The sequence below is a fragment of the Lolium rigidum genome, chromosome 5, assembly GCF_022539505.1.
Source record: "Lolium rigidum isolate FL_2022 chromosome 5, APGP_CSIRO_Lrig_0.1, whole genome shotgun sequence".
Lineage (NCBI taxonomy): Eukaryota > Viridiplantae > Streptophyta > Magnoliopsida > Poales > Poaceae > Lolium > Lolium rigidum.
Window position 1 is genome coordinate 168,527,464 of NC_061512.1, and position 12,341 is coordinate 168,539,804.

Below are 12,341 nucleotides of genomic sequence, written 5' to 3' on the forward strand. Positions count from 1 at the left end.
AAAACACGCCGTAAGGTGTGATGAACGCTGTTTTTACTTCATCTTATTCTTTTAACCTGATCTCGGTTATAACCGCAATATGCGTCCAAAAAGGAAAGACGTCACATCCCGCCGTGGAGTCGATAATTTGGTCGATCCTCGGGAGGGGAAAGTGATCCTTTGGACAATGTTTATTGAGACACGTAAAGTCGACGCACATGCGAAGGACCTTAGTATTTTTCTTCGCACCAACACTCGGATTAGCTACCCATGTGGCCTCGTGGTGCAGCTCCTTGATAAAACCAGCTTCTCTTAGTCGATCAATTTCGACAAGCATAGCCTTGCGGTTTGGTTCCAAAACGCCGCAAAGGTTGTTTGATTGGTCTCGCTAGTGGATCCAAGTTTAGGTGGTGCTCGGCAAGTTCCCTGGGTACTCCTGGCATGTCAGCTGGACACCATGCGAAGATTTTCCAGTTCTCACTGAGGAACTCGACGAGCGCGCTTTCCTATGCGAGGTCCATGTTGTTTGCGATGGATGTCGTCTTTTTCGGGTCTGTCGGGTGAATCTGCACCTCTTTGGAATTTTTCTCAGTGTTAAAAGTTGACTCTTTATTTGGCCTTCCAACGTCTGGCAGCACGTCGTAGTCAGTCATGAGCCTTGACGCCAAATACTCAGCTTGCATCACGAAAGTTTCTGATATTCGATGAAAATCTTTATCACATTTATCGGCTAGGGCGAAGCTTCCTTTGACTGTGATTGGTCCCTTAGGTCCAGGCATTCTCCACAACAGGTACGTGTAATGTGGTACCGCCATAAATCTAGCATATGCTGGTCGTCCCAACAGAGCGTGGTACTGTGATGGGAAATCTACGACTTCAAACTCCAACTTCTCGATTCTGTAATTTTCTCGGGTCCCAAACCGAACGTCGAGATTAATCTTCCCGATGGATAGCTTGGCTTCTCTGGTGTGATACCGTGGAATCTCGTGTCTGTTGGCTTCAGGGTTGCTAGGGATATGTTCATCTTCCTTAATGTATCTGCGTACATAAGGTTTAAACTGCTACCACCATCTATAAACACACGAGATACGTCAAATCCTGCGATGACCGCTGGTAGTATGAGTACTGATTGCCCTGGTCGAGGAACTTGCTGTGGATGGTTCGCTATGGTGAAGCCAATGTCCTGCCCTGACCAATTAAGGTACTCGACTGTTGGTGGAGGCATTTTTTCTGCCATGAACACCTGCCGCGAGATTACTTTCTGAGTTCTATTGGATGGCCTTCCCTTCTGAATCATCGAGACCGCTCCATTAGAGTTAGGATCCACGTAAGGTGGTGGTGGAGGTGCTGCCGCTATTCTGAGCTGATGTCGATTGTCATCTGTAATCGCGGGAGGAGGTGGCAAGTGAATCTCACTCCTGGGTTCTCGAGGATTTCTCTGTGCTGCCTGAGCATTAGCGTGCCCTGCATACCTTAGCATTGCCTGGAAATTGCGACAATCCTTCTGCAGATGTCCTGACTGTCTTTTTCCGTTGCTGTCGAGGAAAAAGTGCATCTGGCACGGCCCGTTCATCATCTCTTCGGGAGACACAAAAGGCCTCTGGAACCTTGGCCCGCTATTTTGCCTATTGTTTCGAGAATCATCTCTATTGTCGCCTCGTTGCTCGTTGCTTCTCTGGTACTCCTCTCTGTTGTTTCCTCCTGCGCTTGATCGGAAGCTCGCCGAAATTTGTCCCTGGAGCATCATAGCTCGAGTACTGCCGAGGAAATCGTCGCCTTGGTTGATAATTTCGGCCGCGGTCTTCTTCTCGGCGACCTATGTCGTTTGTTGTGAACAACATCTTCTCCATCTGCCCATCTATTTGCTATCTCCATTAATGCGGATACTCGTCTTTGGATTGGTCCTACCCAAATCCTCGACAAAATCTCCACGCTTCGATCCTCGCGACAAACGCATCTATTGCTCTCTCGTCAGATATATTTTCAGCCGAGTTTTTGATGATATTCCACCTTTGGATATATTTTCTCATAGGCTCGTCTGGCTTTTGTCAGCACGCTCTTAGCTCCTCTAATGACACAGGTTTTTTACATGTGGACCGGAAGTTCTTGACGAACACGTCCTCGAAGGTTTCCCAGCTGTCGATAGATCCTGGAGGAAGTTTCTTTATCCAAGATCGTGCGGCTCCACTCAGATGCACCTGGATGCTTTGCATAGCTGTTGCTCGGGTTCCTCCTCGTGAGCTTCACCGTCTCGAGATAATCGGCTAGCCAATCCTCCGGATCTTGAAGGCCGTCAAACTTCTTGAAGTTATCGGGTAACTTGAATCCCGAAGGGACTCGAGTTTTCGAACTCTCCTTGTGAAGCATGGCAATCCACACATATCCTCGTCGTTTAGCTCCGGGGATTGCCGATGTTCCCTTCCGCTTTGTCGCGCTCCGTCGACCCTTGCTTGTGCTTGCGCGTGCCCCTTGCTCCACTTGGTCATTCGGGAGCCGTTGCTTGTTCTTCGCCGCAGGTCGTGGACTATTTTGCCTTGCTGTTCCTTCGGGAGGTGTTGACACAAACACCGTCCCCATGGCTCTAACTCCTGCCGTTGCCATGTTATACAATGCCTCCCTTGGATCTCCTGGGGGTGGTCTGGATGAAAGGATGAAAGCCTGTGTCGCCATATATCCAGCTTCTGGTGTCTTGGGTATGATGTTTCCTCTGGTGTCTATCGACATAAAAGACATGTCGAGGTTTTGAACCAAGTGCTCTCTTTCTCCTTCGGGTACATTTTGCAGCCTTGATCTTGCTCTGTTCCGAGCTTCCCTGTGGCTGTCACCCGAAGTTCTAGATTGTCGACTCAGCTCTGCCCTTCGCCTACTTGATGCAGAGGCTGCCTCCTTTCTTCTGTTTAGCTCAGTACGTCTGTTTTTCCAATTCCCTTGCAGCTCGTGCGAGCCTATATTGATATGCTTGTAATTCTTCAGGCGTGGCTGTGGTTGCCGTTGGCTCTGAGCCATCCATAGCCCTTGCGGCTCTATCCCATGCTGCTTGCGGGAGTCGAACTCTGTCTCGTGGCTGTGGCCCGATATATTTATTGCCTAGGCCTCGTCGCAAATCAGAGGGATCGACGTATGGATTTCCCAAATCGTCGAAAGCCTCAGATGTTTCCTCCTGATCATGACTTGGCTCTCCGATGACATAAATCTGGTGATACTTAGTATTCAGATCTATGTTGGGTTTGGTGACACCATCATGAAGATTGGCGAAGACCTTGCCCACTGTAGTAGATTTGTCGATGAAGCCGTAGCCGTCGACATCGCTTGAGCCATCGCTTATATAGGAGTCCGCAGATGACTCAAACGACATGTCGCTGAAGATCTTGGCAAGTTTTTCTCTTGCCCTGGTGCTGATGAAGCGTGACGATGAAGTTTCTTCTTCTCCTGACTCGGTTGACAATGTAGAGCTTGAAAAATCGGAATCGACCGCCGACGATCCCGACGAAATCGGAATTTCGACACGATACGATCCCTCTTTCTCGACGCGAAAGTGAAATCTTCCGAACGTCATCTCCATAGGCTCCTCCAGATACGCATATGCATCCAAACAGGAGGGCGGGTGAGGAACAAAATCGACAAGACCAGTTGCGATCTGTTTACCTCGATCCATCGCGTTGCTTGCGATTGATGAAGTCGACGATCTTGAACGTGCCATCGAAATCGTATCCTTGACGCCTCTAGTCCCCACAGACGGCGCCAATTGACAAGGTATTAACTTGTCAATGCCTACGGGTTGTAGACTAGGGTTTAGTTGGAAGTAGAGGGCAAGTAGATCTCGAAGGTTTCAGCCGAAAAGTACTCGACGATTATGAAAACTAAGGTTTGAGAGACAAAGATTCGATGCTTTCTTTGTCCCTCGACTCCCCCTTATATAGGAGGCGGAGCCGAGGGATTCGTGTTGTACAAGTTACAGAGTCCGGGACGGTTTCTAACTCATCCCGCAAGATTACAAATAATGCTTCCTATTACAACTCTAGCTTTCCTTAATAATATCTTGGGCTCCCGAATCTTCTTATTCTTCGGGTAGTGGGCCTTCAGTAAACCCCGGGTACTATCTTCGGCAGGCCCATTTGGGATGCCTATGTCAGAAAGCTAGAGTTGTATTAGGAAATACTACTTGTAATCTTGCGGGACGGGTTGGAAACCCTCCCGGACTCTGTAACTTGTGTATTGTGAAATCCCTCGACTCCACCTCCTATATAAGGGGGAGTCGAGGGACAAAGAAAGCATCAATTTATTGTCTCACGAAACCCTAGTTTTCACATCGTCGAGCACTTTTCGGCTGAAACCTTCGAGATCTACTTTCCCTCTACTTCCGACTAAAACCCTAGTCTACAACTTGTAGGCATTGATAAGTTAATCCCTTGTCAATTGGCGCCGTCTGTGGGGATTAGAGGTGTCAAGGATCTGATCTCGATGGCACGTTCAAGATCGTCGACTTCATCAACTGTAAACAACGCGATGGACAGAGGTAAACAGATCGAAACTGATCTAGTCGATTTTGTTCCTCACCCGCCCTCCCGTTTGGATGCATATGCGTATCTGGAGGAGCCTATGGAGATGACGTTCGGAAAGTTCCACTTCCGCGTCGAGAAAGAAGGGGCGTATCGTCTCGAAATTCCGATCTCGTCGGGATTATCGGCGGTCGATCCCGATTTTTCGAGTTCAACATCGTCAATCGAGTCATGCGATGAGGAGATTTCGTCGCCACGCTTCATCAGCACTATGGCAAGTGAAAAACTCTCCAAGATCTTCAGCGACATGTCTTTCGAGTCATCTGCGGACTCCGATATAAGCGATGACTCGAGCAACATCGACATCTTCAACTTCATCGACAGATCCACTACTGTTGGAGAGGTCTTCACCAATCTCTATGATGGTGTAACCAAACCCAACAAGGTTCAGTATCCAAAGTATCACCAGATTTATGCCATCGGAGAACCAAGTCGCGATCAGGAGGAGACATCAGAGGCTTTCGACGATTTGCGAAATCCATATGTCGATCCCGCTGACCTTAGGAGAGGTTTGGGCACTAAATATGTCGGACCTACACCACGTTTAAGGGTTCAACTTCCACAAGAAGCATGGGATAGAGCCGCAAGAGCTATGGATGGTACAGAACCAAGACTGCAACTGCTACGTCGGAAGAATTGCAAGCGTACCAATATAGACTCGCCCGCGTTGGAAGAGAATTGGAAAAACAGACAGCTGCTCTGAATAGAAGAAGGGAGGCAGCTTCCGCGTCAAGCAGGCGAAGGGCTGAGTTAAGCCGACATTCAGGAACTTCGGGAGATAGTCACAGAGAAGCTCGAAATAGAGCAAGATCTCGGCTGCAAAACATACCTGAGGCTGATAGGGAGAATCTGGTTCAAAACCTCGATATGTCCTTTATGTCGATAGACATGAGAGGGAACATTATCCCTAAGACACCAGAAGCTGGATACATGGCGACGCAAGCGTTCATCCTCGCATCCAAGCCACCTCCCGGAGATCCAAGAGAAGCATTGTACAATATGGCCATGGCAGGAGTTGGGGCCATGGGAACGGCATTTGTAACGTCGCCTCCCGAAGGATCAGCAAGGCAAAATAGTTCACGACCTACTGCAGCATCACCAAGTCCCGAGAGAACAAGTGGAGCAAGAGACACATCAGCACAGGCACGAGTGGACAGAGCACGACAAAATACTAGGGAACATCGGCATTCCCCTGAGATAGAGGACGAGGATATGTGTGGGCTGCCGTGCTTTACAAGGAGGGTCCGGAAAACTCGAGTTCCTTCAGGGTTTAAATTACCCGATAATTTCAAAAAATTCGACGGCCTGCAAGATCCAGAGGATTGGCTAGTCGATTATCTCGAGACGGTAAAGCTGATAGGAGGAACCAGAGCAACAGCCATGCAGAGCATCCAAGTACATCTAAGTGGAGCCACGCGATCTTGGATAAAGAAGCTTCCCGGGTTCCATCGACAGTCGGGACAGGTTTCGAGGAGGTGTTCGTTAAGAATTTCCGATCCACTTGCAAAAACACCGCATCACTGGAAGAGTTGAGAGCGTGTCGACAAAAGCATGATGAATCAATGAGAAAGTATATCCAAAGGTGGAACATCATTAAAAACTCGGCAGACAACATATCTGACGAGAGAGCGATAGATGCGTTCGTAGCAGGAATCCGACGAGGAGATTTTGTCGAAGACTTGGGGAGAACCAACCCAAAGACGATATCAGCATTAATGGAGATAGCAAACAGGTGGGCAGATGGAGAAGATGCTGTTCACAATAAGCGGCACAGGTCGCTCGAAGAGGACCGCATTCGAAATTTCCAAAATAGACGACGATTTCCTCGGCGAGTACTCGAGTTATGACGCTCCCGGCCAAATATCGGCTGGTTTCCGAGGAAATAATGGAGGAGGCAATAGAGATGACTATCAAAGGAGCAGCGAGCAGCGAGGCGACAATAGAGACGACTCCGAAATAACGAGGCAAAATAGTGGGCCAAGGTTCCAGAGACCTTTCGTGCCTCCCGAGGATATGATGAACGGGCCGTGTCAGATGCATTTTTATCTCGACAGCAATGGGAAGAGACAGTCAGGACATCTGCAGAAGGATTGTCGAAATTTTCAAGCAATGTTGAGGTTTGCAGGGCAAGCCAATGCTCAAGCAACAAATAGAAATCCCCAAGGTCCCAGGAGTGAGATTCACCTGCCACCTCCTCCCGCAATTACGGACGAAAATTGGCACCAGCTCAGAATAGCGGCAGCGCCACACCCACCTCCATATGTTGATCCCAATTCCAACGGTGCGGTATCGATGATTCAGAAGGCTAGGCCATCCAATAGAGCTCAGAAAGTAATCTCGCGACAGGTGTTCATGGCAGAGAAGATGCTTCCACCAACGATTGAGTACCTCAATTGGTCAGGACAGGACATTGGCTTCACAATAGCGGACCACCCGCAACAATTTCCTCGACCAGGGCAGTCAACACTTATCTTACCAGCAGTAATTGCAGGATTCGACGTATCTCGAGTATTCATAGATGGCGGCAACAGTCTAAACCTTATGTACGCAAATACACTAAGGAAGATGAACATATCCCTGGCAAATTTGAAACCAACTGACACACGTTTCCATGGTATCACACCAGAGAAGCCGAGTTATCCGTTGGGGAAGATCAATCTCTCGTGGTGACCACTGCATACCACTCGCATGTTGTAGTATGCCGGTCGTTGATATAACATTCACGGAGTACCAATCCGCAAATATTACATCCCTCAGAGTAGTACAACAGAACATAGCAGGTCCATAACTCATTCATTTATTATTACAAGCAACATGTACATATCATCTCAGAGCTCCTCTTGGGTCCTAAGAGGAATACTCCTGGGTTCGAGGCGAACCCATCTTAACTTACAATATAAAAGTCTTACTAGGTTATATATTCATTCTCCTCGAGCAGTTAAGTACTAAGAGTTCGTACTCGCTCGGATACTACTACTACTCGATACGTCTAAGCTTGCTCTCCTCCGGAACCCTCCCCGGTTCCATAGACTATGAGGTAGTCTACACCTTCAACACCTCCAGAGAGGTCTGGTTCTTCATAGCCGATGACTTCGGCTCCTTCAGGGTTGTCGTTGTCCTCCTCCAGTCGGTTCAGACAATCTAAGCAGGGGATTTAAGAGTGGTATGAGTACGAGCGTACTCAACAAGTTCATTATAGAAAAGAGGTGTTTAATGCACTATCTACGATATCAGACCAGAAAGTCTAATACCAATGCAGGTTTTGATAAACATTTCTTCAAGAGGTTGCTTTTATTCAGAAGAACTATGTCCATCAGCCTTTGATGTCTACGGGTGCTTCTATTCTTGTAGACAGTGTTGGGCCTCCAAGAGCAGAGGTTTGTAGAACAGCAACAAGTTTCCCTTAAGTGGATCACCCAAGGTTTATCGAACTCAGGGAGGAAGAGGTCAAAGATATCCCTCTCAAGCAACCCTGCGATCACAATGCAAGAAGTCTCTTGTGTCCCCAACACACCTAATACACTTGTCAGATGTATAGGTGCACTAGTTCGGCGAAGAGATAGTGAGATGCAAGTAATATGGATGAGTATGAGTGGTAATAGCAATCTGAATAAAATATGGCAGCGAGTAAACATGCAACAAAACAAGTAAACAAACGGAGATTCGATACTTGGAAGCAAGGCCTAGGGATCCTGCTTTCACTAGTGGACACTCTCAACAATGATCACATAATAGAACCACTCTACACCCTCGTTGTTGGATGATGAACACCACTAATTGTGTAGGATTACACGAACCCTCAATGCCGGAGTTAACAAGCTCCACAATATTCGATATTCATGTTTAAATAACCTTAGAGTGCAAGATAGATCAACACAATTACACCGAGAACTAACATAGCATGCACACTCGTCACCATCACACTATGAAGGAGGCATAGATCACATCAATACTATCATAGCAATAGTTAACTTCATAATCTACAAGCGATCACAATCATAACCTACGCCAAGTACTACACGATGCACACACTGTCACCATTACACCGTGGAGGAGGAATAGAGTACTTTAATAACATCACTAGAGTAGCACATAGATGATATTCAACTAGATCACATAAAGAGAGAGATGAACCACATAGCTACAGCGGAGCCCTCAGCCCCGGGGTGAATTACTCCCTCCTCATCATGGAGACAGCGATGGCGGTGAAGATGGTGGTGGAGACGGCGGTGGAGATGACTCCGGGGGCAATTCCCCGTCCCGGCAGGGTGCCGGAACAGAGACTTCTGTCCCCCGAATTGGAGTTTCGCGATGGCGGCGGCTCTGGAAGGTTTTCTCTGGTTTCGTCGAACGGGGGCGAGGATTTAGGTCAGGGACGACTAAAAAGGCGAAGCGGCAGAGTCAGAGGGGCCACGGGGGGCCCACACACTAGGGGGGCGCCCCCCCCTTGGCCGCGCCGCCCTGTGGGGTGGGGCCCCCCTGGCTCCCCTCTGGCCCTTCTTCGGTGCTCTGGAAGCTTCCGGGAAAAATAGGATGTTGGGCGTTGATTTCGTCCGATTCCGAGAATATTTCCTTTCTAGGATTTCTGAAACCAAAAACAGCAGAAAACAGCAACTGGCACTTCGGCATCTCGTTAATAGGTTAGTTCCGGAAAATGCATCAAAACGATATAAAGTGTGAACAAAACATGTAGGTATTGTCATAAAACTAGCATGGAACACAAGAAATTATAGATACGTTTGGGACGTATCAGACCTCTAGCCTTGGCCATGACCATTTGGCCTCCTCGTCGGCCAATGACGGGCCAGGGCGGCGGCCGTGGCCACTTCCTCGTCATAGTTATCTGGCAGGACCTCCATCTTGACAGCGGCAGGAGGCACGTCCTCCATCTCATCGTCGTCCTCCTCCTCCTTGTAGACGACCTTGTTTTCTATTGTGGGTATACTTCATGGGTGTATCATCGACAGTGGCTAGATTCGGCAAGCCCCGGTGGCCCATAGACGGTGATGGTGGCATGTGGCCCATCGGGCGGCCCAGATGTTGTTGATCAAAATGGAGGAAGTCCAGCCCAGGAACAAGGAGCCGGATCCACCGACCTACTTTAGAAGTCGGATCCGGCCTGGCCCATCAGGGGTAGCCGGATCCAGTACGGCGTATAAGGAAAGGCGGATCCTTGACGTGCACGGCAATGTAATATTCCGTAGTTAGGCATCTTGTATTCCGGCTAGAACTCTCTATGTAAACCCTAGATCCTGGCGCCTTTATAAGCTGGTGATGTCTACGTTCCCCCTCCTTTCCTGTAGACAGTGTTGGGCCTCCAAGAGCAGAGGTTTGTAGAACAGCAGCAAGTTTCCCTTAAGTGGATACCCAAGGTTTATCGAACTCAGGGAGGAAGAGGTCAAAGATATCCCTCTCATGCAACCCCGCAACCACAAAGCAAGAAGTCTCTTGTGTCCCCAACACACCAAATAGGTGCACTAGTTCGGCGAAGAGATAGTGAAATACAGGTGGTATAAATAAGTATGAGCAGTAGCAACGGTGCCAGAAAAGTGCTTGGCGTGTAGTTGATGGTGGTGGTATTGCAGCAGTAGTAAACAAGCAGTAGTAAACAAGCAGTAGTAACTCAGCAGTAGTAACGCAGTAGTAGTAAACAAGCAGCAGTAACTCAGCAGTATTTAGGAACAAGGCCTAGGGATTACACTTTCACTAGTGGACACTCTCAACATTGATCACATAACAGAACGGATAAATGCATACTCTACACTTTTGTTGGATGATGAACACATTGCGTAGGATTACACGAACCCTCAATGCCGGAGTTAACAAGCTCCACAATAATGCTCATGTTTTAGTAACCTTTAGTGTAAGATAGATCAACGCTACTAAACCAAGTACTAGCATAGCATGCACACTCGTCACCTTCATGCATATGTAGGAGGAATAGATCACATCAATATTATCATAGCAATAGTTAACTCCATAATCTACAAGAGATCATGATCATAGCATAAACCAAGTACTAACACGGTGCACGCATCGTCACCTTTGCACACATGCAGGAGGAATAAACTACTTTAATAACAAATCACTAGAGTAGCACATGGATAAATTGTGATACAACATGCTGCAATCTTAAAGAGATATAAATAAGCACTTCACTACGCCATTCAACAGTGAATAAGTATTCTGTGAAATCTAGCCTAAGAGACCCACACGGTGCACACACTCGTCACCTTTACACACGTGGGACGAGGAGTCTCCGGAGATCACATAAGTAAAACTCACTTGACTAGCATAATGACATCTAGATTACAAGCATCATCATATGAATCTCAATCATGTAGGGCAGCTCATGAGATTATTGTATTGAAACACATAGGAGAGAGATGAACCACATAGCTACCGGTACAGCCCCGAGCCTCGATGGAGAACTACTCCTCCTCATGGGAGCAGCAGCGGTGATGAAGATGGCGGTGGAGATGGCAGCGGTGTCGATGGAGAAGCCTTCCGGGGCACTTCCCCGCTCCGGCAGGGTGCCGGAACAGAGATCCCGTCCCCCGGATCTTGGCTTCGCGATGGCGGCGGCTCCGGCGGGTTTACGTGGGTTTCGTCAATTGGTATCGGGTTTTCGATCCGGGGGCTTTATATAGGCGAAGAGGCGGCGCAGGAGGGCCGACGGGGGGCCACACCATAGGGCGGCGCGGCCCCCCTCTCGGCCGCGCCGGCCTAGGGTTTGGTGGCCCCGTGGCCCCCTCCGGTCCTTCCCGGGTGTTCTGGATGCTTCCGATGAAAATAGGAACTTTGGCGTTGATTTCGTCCGATTCCGAGAATATTTCGTTACTAGGATTTCTGAAACCAAAAACAGCGAGAAAACGAGAACCGGCACTTCGGCATCTTGTTAATAGGTTAGTTCCGGAAAATGCACGAATATGACATAAAGTGTGCATAAAACATGTAGATAACATCAATAATGTGGCATGGAACACAAGAAATTATCGATACGTTGGAGACGTATCGGCATCCCTAAGCTTAGTTCTCGCTCGTCCCGAGCAGGTAAAACGATAACAAAGATAATTTCTGGAGTGACATGCCATCATAAACTTGATCATACTATTTGTAAAGCACATGTAGTGAATGCAGCGATCAAAACAATGGTAATGACATGAGTAAACAACTGAATCATATAGCAAAGACTTTTCATGAATAGCACTTCAAGACAAGCATCAATAAGTCTTGCATAAGAGTTAACTCATAAAGCAATAATTCAAAGTAAAGGTATTGAAGCAACACAAAAGAAGATTAAGTTTCAGCGGTTGCTTTCAACTTGTAACATGTATATCTCATGGATATTGTCAACATAGAGTAATATAATAAGTGCAATAAGCGAATATGTAGGAATCAATGCACGAGTTCACACAAGTGTTTGCTTCTTGAGGTGGAGAGAAATAGGTGAACTGACTCAACATTGAAAGTAAAAGAATGGTCCTCATAGAGGAAAAGCATCGATTGCTATATTTGTGCTAGAGCTTTGATTTTGAAAACATGAAACAATTTTGTCAACGGTAGTAATAAAGCATATGCATCATGTAAATTATATCTTATAAGTTGCAAGCCTCATGCATAGTGTACCAATAGTGCCCGCACCTTGTCCTAATTAGCTTGGACTACCTGGATTATCACCGCAATACATATGCTTTAACCAAGTTTCACAAGGGGTACCTCTATGCCGCTCTGTACAAAGGTCTAAGGAGAAAGCTCGCATTTGGATTTCTCGCTTTTGATTATTCTCAACTTAGACATCCA